The sequence below is a fragment of the Tenebrio molitor genome, chromosome 6, assembly GCF_963966145.1.
Source record: "Tenebrio molitor chromosome 6, icTenMoli1.1, whole genome shotgun sequence".
NCBI classification, from domain to species: domain Eukaryota; kingdom Metazoa; phylum Arthropoda; class Insecta; order Coleoptera; family Tenebrionidae; genus Tenebrio; species Tenebrio molitor.
In genome coordinates this window covers 15,551,220-15,566,899 of record NC_091051.1, presented here as the reverse complement: position 1 = coordinate 15,566,899, position 15,680 = coordinate 15,551,220, and the positions used below count along the sequence as shown (strand labels likewise).

Here is a 15,680-nt window from a genome sequence, read left to right as displayed (position 1 = left end):
CTGCGCGAAGACGAAGCGATAAATCAGTGAAAAATCTGTAAATGAAAACTGAAAAAGTTAGCTATTTTACATGCAAAGAGACGAGAGATAGGCGAAACTAATGTGACGATGTTTTCTGGTCGGTTTGTAGCGCCTACTTGCACAGATATGACTCATAGCCCATGAGAAAATCCAACACCTCTACACTGTCTCCTGAATCATCAAGACTTTCCTATTGAATTTTCATAAAATTAATGAAAAAAAAAATCCACCTTCAGTTCTTTTAAAAACCCTTTAAATCCCTTCTGGCAAGGCACAATAAGAAAAACTTCCCTTTCTTGAAATGTTCTGATATGGCCATTTTTTACATCCGGATTCTATTATATTCATTATTTTTTTTTATCAATCATTCGAACTTCGAAAATGTTCGACGTTTCCTTTTCTGAATCGTTACTCCCTAGATGAGAATTGGACTGGACATTGTTAATATCGTGCAAATATTTTAGAACTCCATTTTTCAAAATTTTCTTTTAAAGATGGTTTTTCTCACAACACGGGTTGGCACATGTGGAAATAAGTATTATTTTATTATTATAAGGCTGCGATAGTTTTTAGATGTTCATTTAAGCGAGAGTCATCAGAAAATGAAAGATTTTAATCTTATTATGGAGGAACTCCTTTTCCCTGAACTTGGAAGGATGTACAAATTAATTTAGATATAAAAGAGCTTTCTATACATCGAGATCTTCGTAATGAGTTTTTTTCCATATCAACAACATTTACTAACCAACTCCTCGTAAAAGCACCATTTCAAAATTTGTAAATTTTACTAAACACCTCGTCTCACGTTAGGTAAGATAAACAAGTTTGGTATTTATCTAAATTATCTGAGTTAATTTGTAAACATACTGTATAATTTAGTAACAACAAATAGAAAACGTTCAAGTTTACGTTAACAATTGTGATGTAGAAAAAATAACAAGCTGTCAAGTATTACCTAGTGTTAAATAACAAGGAACAGTGCTGTGACTATTGTGAACAATGGGATTTAGCACCCTGTGGGGCATGAAGCCCGAGAAATATCTCTTAATTGGACTTTCTGCACGTTTATAGCCAGCGTCCATCTGTTTAATTATAGAATAGTGGGTTGTACCCTAAAGAGATGAAATCTCTTCATGTTTTAACCCTAATTAGAGAATACTATGAATTTAAGTGGGACAGAATTGGTCGTCGGCCTGGTGATCAAAGATTATTAAAACATGGTAATACATAAATTAATTTCTGAGAGATTTTTTGAAGTGAAAACTTCTTTAGTCGCATCATATACATTTTATTCCCGCGCAGTGAATTAGTTTCATGCGACAGGCTAAAATCGTTCGCATCACGCTAAAATCGTTCGCAACAAGCTAAAATATCGGGAGTCGAGTTTAGTCATTGTGTTGCTAAATTTAAGTGACCTCAGTGTACAGCTGCAGGAATACCTAGCCATATACAGGTGTCCCAAAAAAACGACTCCATAACTCTCTTATTTATTGGAGGATTTTAATTATTTACACACCAAATTAAATGGTTGTGGATAGACTACAAAATGGTAGAATAAATCACGTATAGTCCCAAGGACCTTAAGGCTAAACGGTCAAAATATTTTTTTCAAATGGGAACATATACTTTTTTTTAGTAATTCTGATAGAGATTTAGTAATGACTTAGTAATGCAATGGATTTTGATAGCTTCTCGCTTGGTGTTCGTCATTTGTTTCAAAAGTTAGTGTTATTTTTTTTAATATGAAGTTATACTTGTGATACATTGTTGTTTTCAGAATAAAAATCTCTATCAGAAATACTACAAAAAAAAAAATACAGTAAAAGCTGCCATGAGCGGACACGTCGGTCGCCAATTTTTTGTCCGTTCAACAGAGATGTCCGCTCAAAAGAAATACATCTGATTCAAAGGAAAAAAATTATGTAGGCTATAATATTAAGTAATAATATATTATTCAATTCAATGAGCGGATAACGATCACTATTACTCGTGAGGATGATTTTGTGCACGAGCCGCAGCCGAGTAGCGTAATTTATCCGAGCAAGTAATATCCATTATCCGCGAGTAGAATACTATACATTTTCTACGACTATGAAGAGAAATTGATAAATAAGTTTCATTATTAGATAAACTGAAACTGACATTTTAAAATTATTACTTTGTATACTTGATACCATTGCATTAAATTTTGCGAGTTGTCTTCATAAACTAGTTTATGTTCAAACCTTCTGTCTTAGAAACTTCTTTTTTGGTTGACATTCGTTTTCGATTGCCATTTCGCTGTAAACTGTTTTTCGAATTCATTTTAACTTTACCCACTACATATGTATTGCGCAATTTATCACGAGAGCAAATCATACACTAATAAGAGTAACTCAAAAAATTTTGATGCATGTAAAACGAGGCGACTAGCTCTGGCTGATGGCGATTGACTGGCGCCGCGTCCGCCTAAGGGAGCTTTATTTTCAAAGAAGGGGGAAAAATTGCTGTTCGTGTCCGTTCAACAGAGTGTCCGTTTAATGGAGATGACTTTCTCAACAAACTTATACGAATTCAAACGGTGCCCAAAGAACTGTCCGTTCGATAGACTGTCCGTTCATAGGAGCTGTCCGTTAAGGGAGCTTTTACTGTATTCCCATTTGAAAAAATTTTTTTTGACAGTTTAGCCTTGAAGCCCTTGGAGCTTGAATTTGGTAAGCCGTTTTGTAGCCTATTCACAATCATTTAATTTGGTATATAGATAATTAAAATCGTCCGATAAATAAGGGAGCTATTGACTCGTCTTTTTTTTTGGGACACCTGTAGAAAAACGATAAAGACACGACAAATATTGTAAGTTCACAGATGGATGTAGGATTTAGTAGGCAATTTTCGATTATATGGCTTCAACACTTCATCTATTGGAAAAATTTATGTAGCAAAATGTGAAGCGGAAAATGGACAAATTATCATAATACAAGGTTACAAGGTTTCTATAAATGATTGTCTGGTCCCGCTTACTATGAAAACTTGTGTTCTGTTCAATACAATAAACCATCGTCAAGAAAATAAAGCTAAAATAAAACTTAAACATCAAAACCTAACCTCACAAATTTTGCCAGTCTGTTTACCTCTAAAAGCGAACGTATTTGCAGTTTCCTTTGAAAAATATAGACTTTTGGTGTTTATTTAAAAACAGTTGTGGATTCAAATATGTAATATGAATTATTAATTATGCCTTGTTCCTGTATCTTCCAAGTACTATTTTATATAATACATATTAGGTACTCGTACTTAAAATCAATTACGAGCGTCATAGAAGTTTTCACTTCTGTCGTGCGGTCTTAAGCACACACTCTTTTTTTTTCAATATTGGAGAAGTGCATCGAGGAGTTGCAGTAGGGCAATCGTGCGGTCGTGTTGGAGAAAATTAGGAGTGCTCCCACGTGTAAATAACTCTACTTGAGCAGGAATGTACTTCTCGGCATCTAAACCAATCTAATCGTGGAAATTTATGCGTCCATTTTCGAAATCAAGCTGTCGGTATTGAAAGAGAATTCTATTCAAAGTGGTTCTTATACATAAATAATAGCGACTAACAAATAGAAACATAACAGACATTAATAACGTATCACGACATTTCCTCGACATAACCGTCCCAATAACGCTGCAGAGAAAACCAGAAACGAAACAAAAATGCGGGGAGTAAATAACGGGACAAGAAACTCGCGCTGTGCAACTCCCCATTCAACAAATATACTCCGGGGCCATTGCCAGCATTAAAAAAAGATCTACGACGCGATCGCGTCCTTACCATATAAAAAAAAAAACACAAGGCTCCGGGACCCGGTTTAATGGCGCTATCTGGAAGAGCGTCACCGATTAAGTGCGTTATGGGGAGACGCACGACGATAAAAATGGAGTTCCGTCGCGACGCATCCGCAACGTAAGTCCCACCGAAGGGGATCATCGGATCGTAATGACAATCTTTAATGGTACCGAATGAATCAGTCATCCGAGAGAGGCGGTTGCATCATGGAATAATCACTTAAACTGCAGTATTGCCTAATTAACGGAGTTGCCTTTTAGGGTAACCGACTTGGGTTCCAGTAAAATCCAATTTAATTCTTCTGTAATTCTCGTTATATCGTTTCGAAATGTTGGTCATTCCAATTAACTGCCGGCAAAAAGAGAGATATTGGCGATTTTTCAGATTTAACAAGAGCAGATAAAAATGGAACGGAGTAAAAAATCACGCCCAAGAAAGTTTAAAGTTTGAGTTTTTTTGTCCTTGTGGGGATAATAATTCACGGAATTTATACTCCGTATAACAATAATACCAAGTGACTGTAAATGAGTGAAGAAAATTAGCGGGCTGGTATCCCTGAGCAATTGTTAAACCGTTCGTTGTTAACAGGTCCTGTCCTCATTCATTTTTTAGGTTAGGTTAGGGTTTTGGAAGTTTAGTGTTGTTGTGAATAATCAACACTGCAAATACAAAATGTTCTAAAATGATTGTGGTATCGTAGCAGGTTTGACAACTATCAAGAACCGTCAAAATGACAGATATAAGAGAGGTTAGGTTTGTCAATCAAACAATATTAACTAAATCAGTTTGTAATGATTTTAAACCAATCACAAGTCCTTAGAATAATAATAAAATGTTTTGACTAGTTTTCGTTGGGTAAATCCGAGCACTTTTTTGTGAATTTTTGAATATTGACAACAGGCATGAATGACAGAAATCATATTTGACACCTGCTAGCGGCTTGGAGGTTATCTTTGGTGTAAGAGTGCGGGACCTTATCGTCGAAAGGTGGCAAACCATTCCTATCCAAAAGTCGACATAACTGCTGTCAAAAATATAACGCGTATAACAAAAAAAAACTCAAAAATTTATAGTTGCTTGATATAACACCACAGGTATTACCACAGAAGTTGACAGTCTTCTATACTATGTATAGTATTTCAAGGATTACCACTTCAAGTGATTATTATTGTCCCCATCTCTTGATTTATCGTCATGCAAATACCGAAAAGCTCTTTAATTATTTTCTACCCCTGTAAAGTTCGATAACGAAACGGTTTAATGCGCCTTTTCTCGTCCTGCGGTGCCGCCCCATTTATCGTCGGTCGATTTTTTTCGCGGTTTATTTATGCCGTCTCTTCTGAGTTGGCTGCGCGGTAATGCATAGCGAACAAAATGCAATTTCCATTGGACGGCTGCGTTAATTACGTACGTACGTGTTTCAAATATTATTTAGCACGTTGCATGGTGCAGACCTTTAATTATAGCCCAGAAGTTCCGTTCGAGACATGCATTATGCCTTATAAATTCACATCATTGCCGCTAATGCAACTCATTAAATAACAATAAATTACGTTTGTGGACGCATCGCCTCTGATTTATAATGTTTGTAAATGTCCGAGTTTGCTTATAATGATTTTAATGATTAGGTGCGCGAGTGTGAAGACGACAGGGTAAACTGGGTAATCTCGGACGAAATTTATGCATCATCGCCAACAAATGTCACTGATTTGACACTGTTTCGCGCCATATCCTCAACAAATAAACATTTCGACGTTAACGTACAACTTCCTCTGCCAATAAAATGGTTACATTTGTAAAAAGACGACGAGAGCATTAAACGGCGATTTCAGCACGACGGAAACGCGACATCGGAGCCAGTTCGAAATCTGAAAAATTGGAACAGGCAAATGGGTCCTGTTGGATTCACGTTTCACCGGGAATGATGCATACGCGATATATTTTAGCGACGAAGCTTTATGCTGTCTGGACAGTCAATGCCTAAGCTTCAAAGAGCGAAGGAAGTTTTAATTTAACTGTAAATCTGAATTAGAAAGAAAGTATTTTGAATTAAGAACTCGCTACCTTCAAAATGACATTTCGCGAGGGCAACAGTCAACCGCGAACGTAGATTTCCCGCACTAGTGCTTCAAAATCATACAAAAAACATTCGCCCTTTTGAGCATTCTATAAAAATAATTTGACTTGATAATAATAAAATCTGGTTTACAAAACGCTATTTCTCCAAAGTGGATGTTGAAAATTTCGAAAGAGTGAAAATAAATTGCTATTAAATCGATTGATACTTTGGGAAGTGCCATCTATTCATAAAGGGTACATGACAAATCAGACATTATTGTACAAACTTTGATGCGCGAAGACGTATTCAGTAGATACATTCGCGCAAATGTACTCGTAGCACTCGCTCCTTCGTCGCTCGTGCCTCAAATAATGAGCTCATGCGTGAAAAATATCTTTTCGCACTCGCACTATTATGAACTAAAAAGGGTCTAGAAAAAAATAAAATCTAAATCAAACTAAAATAAACATGGTAAAGATTAGAGCAAATTTAGAAAGAGTTTAAGAAAAAGTGTGTTCAGTTGTTATTTTCATTGTGAAGAACAATAATTAATTATCACAGAAAGTATCTGCTGTAACAAGATTATGGTCAACCGCTACATCATCAATTGTTGTAAATGATGAACCAGCAGCACCAGCAGTTTTCAGATAAATTAAATGCAAAAGCAATGATATTTAGAACATTAATGTCCTTTACCAAAGCATTAGAAGTCTTAGTATGGCAACTCTAGGCAAGAAAATAAATGGCATAAAAGAAGCTTCCGGTATATGACTAAAGTTTTCAATAATTTCCTAAATAACAGGCTGACAAGATTTACAGTTTGCAAAGAAATACGAATTTTAAGAAAAAATATCTCTATTCTTCTGCTTCATAGGTACTTCTCTCGGTTATTACTTCAGCAATTTTTTTTTACTGAATTTCCTTGAAACTGGAAGACTTTCCATGAATACATCTAACAATAAGATGCTAATGGTGGGTTTGACAATTACTAGACTTACTGACTTACTGTCACTTTACCAATTTAGCACTAAAACACTTTTCCAGGGCTATATGGTTTAATTGGTTTAACCAGTTAAAGCAGCTGATTTGGTTAATTAGTTGATGATTAAATTAGCTAAATAGAACCAGTTCAGCTCAAGAGCAAAATCGGCTAAAGAATTAACCGGTTAACTTTTTTACCGGTTATAAATTAATATAATATAAATTGGTTTATTAATCCATTGAACAAGAAAATTTATTGAAACAAATTCATAGTTGAACTAATTATTCTTGTTGAACTAAACTGACCAATAATTAATAAAAGAAGTTAACTGTTATAACATGAAGGCTTTAATCATCAGCTAATTAATTAGGTTAAACCCTTTGCCGGTCAAACTATTAAACCATACAACGCTAAATTTAACCGGCTAAATAGATAACCAGTTCTTTTTTTTTGCCGGTTTGACACTTTAGCCTGAGTAACCATCAACTAATTAACCAAATTAACCGTTTTAACTGGTTTAACAAGTTAAACTGTACATTCCTACACTTTTCTGTTTTCAAAGACACTTCGTCAAAGTTTTCTTTGGTGATTAATTTTGAACATTTTTTTTTTTTTTAAATCACCTTTGCAAATTCATTTTCAATACTCGTTGGGTCATAAAAAATGCCTCCAAAAGAAATTATGTAATTTTAACTGCCTTCAGAAGCTTCAAAACATTCAATTTTTAATATTCTCTTGGAATCTGCATTGATTTTCTTGAATGATTGAGCACGAGGTGGGAGTGTTATTAGATAAGAGTCTTGTGAAACACTGAAACAGGCTTTACCAATCGTCTTTTTAATAAAATGTATCTAAAAATTTAAAAATTAAAAAAAATGTTTAAAGAAAAAGATGAAAATACTGTTCGTTGAAATCACATACGTAGTCTTTAATACATAGTTATTTACATTAGAGTGCGGTAGGTGTATTTTACAGCGCGACAACTAGGTTTCAGGCACGATACAAAGCCGAGTGCTTGATTAGTTGGAGCGATGTCGCACGACCTTTGTATTTGATTTTTCGACTGACCAAATGTTTTATTTTGCAGTTTTGCAGATTTTTATGAAATAACAAATGTGAATTTTTTTAACATACAGAGCTGCCAACCTGCTAGGTTGTATTTTCCCTACTATGATTAGTAGCCATTTATTAGTCAATAAAAATAAAAACAAAACATTTATTGGAAAAATAATACATGTAAATGTATTTTTTATTTACACTAAATTAAAGTATGAACATTTTAATCTTAAAATAATTGTAAAAAGAGAAAATTGACCGTCCGTGCTACCGCACTCTCCCAGATATTTACAGCATCCGTCAGTAAATCGCAATTACCTTACCGTAAATTGACAGGTAATGGTGTGTTTTACAGTTGGGGAGGCCGAAAAATAATTTCCCGCTGACATAATTTACTGATCGTTTTCTGTGAATTATCATAAATGTTATCTTAAAGAAATTATGTATCACAAATCTTTAAGAAAAGAAGTTACATTTAAAAAAATCTTATTCATTCTTAGATTGTTTGTAGTAATTTTTGTCCCATTTCTTCTGTGGCAAATAAACTCAAGAAATAAAGTACATAGTTAAAAATGTTGTAAATATGTAGTTACATAGCTCTATAACAACTGAACACAACGTTTCTAACTTTCATGTTAATAGGATTTACATGAGTAAAGAAAATTTAACTTAAAACAGGAACTAGCGGAACCAGAAGAGGAATGTAAAGCAGCTGAATAATCCAACACAAGGAAAAACGTCAGTTATTCCATTGAAGCAGTTGTGACCAGTTAAGTACTAAAATTGCGTGACACTTCTCTTCATAACATGTTTTATAACAGCAGACATTTTTGATTCAGTGAAAGAAAAATGAATTTCAGAATATATTTACCCGGGTAAATTAATGCATGGTCTACAAATTCCCATAATCTAATCAACCACTACAACTATGTAAATTTTTTAAACATTCATGAGCCGTAATCAAAATATGTCAATGGCACAATACGTTAATAAACCATTGAAAATTGACACTTACACGATAACGAACATAATCGCACGCACATGCTTACTATACTTAACGAGCCCATCGCATCGATATCAGCCACCCACGAACACATAAAAAAATGATGGATGTTGTGGAAACAACTTCTGGAGTTTTTCTCATACGTCTAGTCTACCTACACGACAAGTCCCCACACCTGCAGTCATCACGTTATTACTTTTTCGTTTTTCCGAAACTAACCAACCTCAAGCGCGCTCCCGGAGCGACGAAAAGAGGAGTCACCGCAACGAAAGTAATGTTCGGGGGGCATTCCTTCAGCCACAAATAATGGGATAATAACAGAATGTTGAAGAAAAAATTGTGGCCGAGGGAATGTTTGTAATCTGAAACGACTGTGAGTGTCCGGGGCTGAAAAATTGTGACCGCTTTACGAAAATTCCGTTACAGGAAGTTTATCCGGTTAGGGTTTGAAGTGATAAATTTGACGAGGATGCTGTGGCACTCCGGCAGGTATAAACGATGCACTCTGTTGGCCGTTTCCGCGTTTGTTAAGCCCAAATCTGGCAAAGACGATATATTAAGAGAACAATGGAGTGAATTATTTTTCAGGTCTCAAGTTTCCTGGCCGAACAAAGGACTTATCTTTTTCGGGGCAAATTGCCGAAAGGGTTGCGACGGCGTTATTAGCGTTGCGTGCTTGATATTCTACGTTTTAATTTTTATCCGGCGGAGATGTTATCCGACCGGTGAAAATTTCATTTTTGTTGGCTTTTGTTCCCATTATTGCACCCGAAATTGCCTTTCATTGAGGTTTTATTAAATAAACTTTATCTCTGCCAACTGTCATCTCAACTAATTTTATTTTTATGGTCCGAGCGGCTTATTAAACGTCCTCATAAATATCTCGAAATAGAGCAAATCCGGAATTTTCATAACTTATCGGTGCGTATTTATAATTCTCGTTTCAGGCGGATGCTCGCACTTACCGAACATTTTAAAGGAAATTGGATTACGTTTCACAATAAAAGAGAGATCTCGTTAAGTTTCAACCTCGCGTAGGTGCCTACTGATTAAGACTTCCGGACTGTGAATGGAAGGTACGCACCGAAAGCTCATTCATACTTTTCAGATGCTGATAAATTGCCGCCGAGTTGCAAACCGAAATTTATAACCGAAAAGCGCTTCCAGGATTGTCTCTGGACCACACGCGAGCCTACAGGTTTCGTACAAAGTAGCTGGATATTTTGCGAAACAGAAAACAATTTCGTCGAAATGGCGCTTCTGTAACACCTGTCCATGGTCGTCAATGGGTGGGTCCACAAGTGAAATGCACCCATAATTTAGCGGGGAATTTTGGTAGGAGGTGTTCGCTAATCGAAATTTCAGGTTAAGTGAGGTTTCACTGTAATTAACAATTAAGTTGATTAAATTTATGAGGTTAAACTTTTGCCGTTGAAAAAATTATGAATCAGCAAAAAATAAAAAAGTTTTGTACATGTGCCCAATTACTTAAGCTCTTCCCATATATGGCGCTTTGGATAAGTAAGTTGGCAGCGCCATCGGGACTAGGAGGTTGTGACCCACTGACGGCACGTCGCGAATTGTTTCGGCCACAATACGAACGGAAATGAATCCCACTCTGATCTGGATTTTTTCGATATAAATATTCCACCAGAAATATTTGGACAATATTGTGGCCGGGCTTTTGAAAAATGGGGACGACGTCGTGTTAAATTAAAAGTAAAGTTTGTCATTTTAAAATCATTTGTTAGTTTTTACCGCCAGTGAATTATGTCGTTGTGAACGAGACCATTTGTAAAAATACTAGTTGGAGATATAGTGGTTTTTTTAGTGCGACTTCGTGCCAACAATTTGTTTTTTTTTTTCTAATTAATGTACATACTGTCCAATGATATAAATTGAATTAAAAAGTGACTAATGAAACATAAAGCATAACGAAAGATAAAACCTGGAGGTTTTCGCACAGGCGGTTTTGGCTAGATTTAAATCTGGGATTTTTATTCAGCTGAAAAGTCATAAAAGTAATCTTGACAATTTTTATTGGGAGCAAAAAGAAAACCGGTCGATATTGATTTCCACTCTTGATCGAGCCGACCACGTAGATGAAATATTGAGTAGTTCCCCGACAAGTGGACAAACTCGCCGTCTGACTGGTGGTCACAAAGCGGTGTTGTGCGTATGTGCGTCTGGGAATTTGTGCGTTAAACCATTTACTAGATTAATTATTTACAAACGGAAACATAAAGCTCGCTGACAGTAGAATCTCTCAGACACGTGTAATATGGGACGGATTAAGTATTTATGCATCACGAGAAAGATCAAAATCCTTTTCGTGCGAGATTTAATCCTTCTTGCGGGTATAATTTAGTGGTTGACAATGTATGTAAATGTAATCCCCTTATAAACTGCAGCGTAAATTTGGCAGTAGAGCGGCGTCTTACGCCACCCTCACGTATGCGAAACTGTTTTATTATAATCGTTTTAATTTCACCATAACTCGGATGGTTCCCCGTTTCATAAAATTTTACGACCGGGGGATGTTTCAGATTAAGAACAATCGTCAAGTAGGGCGTTATTATAATAGTTTTGTTATCAAAGCCCCAACTTCCGGCCTTTCATTGTAATTGTTTGGCTGGTGTTGCTGCTCGTGGAGCTTTATCGTCGGATTAATAAATTTTCCGACACGACAATCCTGATTAGAACTCGTGGTGCGTGTCGGACTCGTTAAACTTCAAGAGAGTGAGTACCTGCACATAGTGGAGTGGTTAGTGTATCGAGCGAGGGGTAGGTTAGTGACGCCAGACGCCCCCGATGGGACACGATCGCGCGATAATTGCAAAAAATTTCAATTTCGGCCATCCGTCTTTCTGGCAAATTTTCAGCGCAACCCTATGCATAGATAAAACTACCCTCCATACATTCCGTACGACGCCGCTGCAATATTTCACGAGCGCATGCATTTTTTGCTTGTTTCGGTGCATTTGGGGTCGCCTGTCATCTTACAAATGGCGGAGGCGCCTCACGGTTTACGCCAACTCGGGGTACGAGACTAGTGTGTCACAACAAACTCGTAAGTCGGTTAAGGGGTGGTTTTCGTGAAATGTGGGGTTGTCGTGTTCCGCTTGTATTAGGAATGTGCGCTGGAATTTTTTAAAGAAATTTGTTTGTTCGGGGACGCTTAATTAAGACGATATTGGGGATCGATTGAGGTGGTTGTGGAAAGGGGGTTAAGTGGTGCTCGTTTTTGTCGAGGTCGTCGGGCTCGTGCATTTTTTATGAAGCGAAAAATATTGATATGAAGATTTGATGAGACGTGGTCGTTTGTGTAATTGGTTGGCAGCCATTAGCACTTTCTGTTGTTTGTAATTGTGGAAATGTTGGATTCTCTCTGTATGGGTTTCACGAGGGTTTATACTAATTGGAGGGTTGGCAAAAAACTTACAGGGCAACGAAACTGGAATATAAAATAGAGCAAAAAGAAGCAATAAAGCAAAGAACAAAAAATATTTGAAATTAAAGTGTTACGTGTAAAAAGTAAATAAAAAGACCGTAGTAAAGGAAGAAAGAGTAACAAGTTAAACTACAAAAAAAAAACACCAGCAATTCAAAAAAAAAATAAACAGTTTTATTTCTATCCCCCACCCCTTTCCTTCTCTGTTCTTTCCCTCCTTTCTCTTCCTCAAAGCTATTTCGAGATGGTCCGACTCTGCTCTCTCTCCTATTCTGACTTCTTCTACTCTTTTTCATGATTCTTCGTTCACTATTCCGTAATCTATCACTGTTTCCCCCCTGCTATCTATATATGTCCATTCCCCTTCTTCGTCCCCCTGTTTGTTCCCGTTCAACACCTTGCATCCATTTTCTTCGATCCATTCCATCACTCTCTTTCCCTCCGCATTCTCCATTTTGTATTTGGATTTTCTTTTCCCATCCCCCCGTTCCTCCTCCCAATTTCTTGTTTCTCTTTGCTCCTCTTTCTCCTATTCTCCCGTTGAAGTCTTCTCCCAAGAGTATACAATTTTCCCTGTTTTATTTCATTGCGCCTTCGACACGTCTTCTTGTTGTCTTCATCTCTTTACTGTATAATTATATATTGTCAGTATTTTCCACCATTTATTGCCTATATGAACTTTCTTTCCATGCATCCTTCTTCTTCTTTTTCTTGTCGCTTTTCTTTAATCCCGAATTTCACTCCTGTTATCATTCCTCCGGTAGCTCTTCCCTTTTTCTTTTCTTTTTTTGTCATTTGACCTTCCCATTTGTACTCTTTCGATAGCGACTTTCCCCTTTGTGCTTCTTTTCCGGTTTCCGTTTTCTTTGTCCATCTACCATTTTTTCGCCCGTTCGTCTTCTCTTCTTCTCTCCTTCTTCTAAAAAATTTTCTTCAGTCTCTCAACCCATATAAACCATTCCCTGTTTATCTGTATCTTCCTGTCTCCTATTTTCACCCTTTTCCCTCTAACTCTCTTTTGTCTAGCCACCTCTCTTAACTTCTTTTGTGTTTTCTTTTCTTCGTTTGTCAAAGCGTCATCTGTATACATCCTCTCACCTTTTCTTTCCTTTCTTTTTTTGAAGGGGATAAGAAGAAAAAGTATTCTATAGAAAATATAGAGTACCAAAAAAAAAAAAAATAGAAACCAAAAACAGGAAGTGAAAAAAACAACGAATAGAAAGATTGACATTATTGATGGTAGAGGAAGAAGAGAAAATGTTACTTAATTTATAGGTACAAGAGCTAAAAGAAAGAAATTTTTGAAAAATGTTATGTCATGTATGACACTAATTGTCATTTTTTTCTCATTTTTTTTAACACCTTGTTGACATGGGCTTAATCAGACAGGGAAAATTTTTTAATTTGTGACAATCTAACCAAATTTTGAAGTGACATTGACGACTCTCTACAGTACCTACAAATGAAATCGATTTTACAAAATGACTTGCGACATTAGAATTCTGTCTTAAGAAACAAAGGGAAATATTTACGATGGAGATGAAGAAAATATATAAAATTGAAACTAACAACAACAATAAACAACACTTACACATATCAGGTGTTCATTTAAATGTATCCTCAAAGTTGGCGTCGATTGTGAACGCACCACGGATTAGAGATCACGGGTCAGCTGTTTAAATCTAACCTCACTTTTTGCGTTGTTTGTGTTTTTACTCTGCAGACTGACGAGTGGTGCGTTCACAATTTGCACAATTCGTACAATTTGTTTTCAAAATCACATACATATATATTTTTAATAATTAAACTTTATTTAAAAGTTATCTAACGATATAATGCAATAAACAATATAATAAGCAGCATCTGCGATTTAAATCTTTGCAATGAATGGAAACTATTTAATCTGTTTTAAACAAAAAAAATCTGGTCTTTTTATTCTAATAAAAATTTGTTAATTTGTCTCACTAACGTGACATTGTTGTTGATATGTAACAGATATTTTTGTATTGATTTTCAATGAGAAAACTTTTCGCTTTTGAAACACCAAAAATGGGTGATGGATATTAAACCTATTACACAGGATCCTTTCGAAGGAAACACAGCTATAAAGTTGTAACAAGATGTGGAATGGCGGCTCAGATGCATTGCATAAAACCTCGACTAGGTTAACCCTTGTCAGCACTTTTTCAGCATTTCAGACCAGTTACATAAGACTATTTGAAATAAAACTGACATCACTTAAATCCTGCAACCGTATCTTTTCTGTGAAGAATTCAGCTACCTCATCTTGTAAACAATATTGAAATAGTGCTTTGTTGACAAGCTATGAAAAATGATAAAAATATTATTGTGGTTTTGTCGTGTTAGAAAACTGAGATTCTTCGGTAACAAGTCTGGCGATATGAAATCTTCCGCCAAAGTCAATATCCATATCAGACATGAAAGCCAACCCAATTCTGGTTGTAATCGGGATACTTGTATCTAACCCCTGGCAGTTATCGGCCTACCTGTTTTCGCCAACCTTCTTGTGACAGATCGAGGAAAGAAATTTTTAATAAAGTCGTTCCGATAAGTGAACAAGATCAGATGAGAGTTTTAGAATGATCTGGATAATTATGTTATGTTAATAAATTTTGAGTAGTCCATTTCAGGTCTTGTTGGGAGAAATGTGTTGGGTGAAAATATCCCTTGTTTGTTCCAAAGCAAAAAGAGGATAATAGAGTGGCAATACGGCACGCCATCCAATTGCACTCTGCAGTAAAATGCTCGCAAAGCCGCAATCATAGAGCGAAGACATTATAACTTCTATATGCATTTTCACCGAAATCCACTGCACAATCTCCATTCACCTCTCTTTGTTTCGCCGGCGAAGTAAAACCGGGTCAGAACGGTCCTGAAAGCTGGAGTCATCCCGATTAATTCGATAATCCCCAACAGTGTATCATCGTTGGTATTGCATGTTTGGCCCAGGATTATAACAACGCTCAACTCGAACAAATATCGAGGTTTTAGGTTTCTAATTTAGAAGTTTCGGATGGTGGATTGTTTTCAATCTAAATTAACGTCTTGCTCGACCGGAGTTTATAACAAAATGTGGAGGAATTTGATACAACTCACTTTTACAACGCTATTCACTTTCTGTAACGGCGCTCTATAGTCGAGATAGTCGTAAAATGAACACTAGAAATGGATCTGAAGGTGGCTGAATTTCCTCAAAGCCATATCCGGTGGCTAATATGCACTTAGTCGGAGGATGGAGCATTGGAGTGACCGGTTATGGAGTCGCAGCAATGCTAACAT

The 15,680-nt window shown here is 36.3% G+C and overlaps 1 protein-coding gene across 2 annotated transcripts in view; it reads left to right on the top strand.

Moving 5' to 3' along the window:
- rk (rickets) overlaps nucleotides 1-15,680 on the top strand; it is a 162,118-nt gene that overhangs the window by 37,662 nt on the left and 108,776 nt on the right. The gene's annotated exons all lie outside the window — the stretch shown is intronic.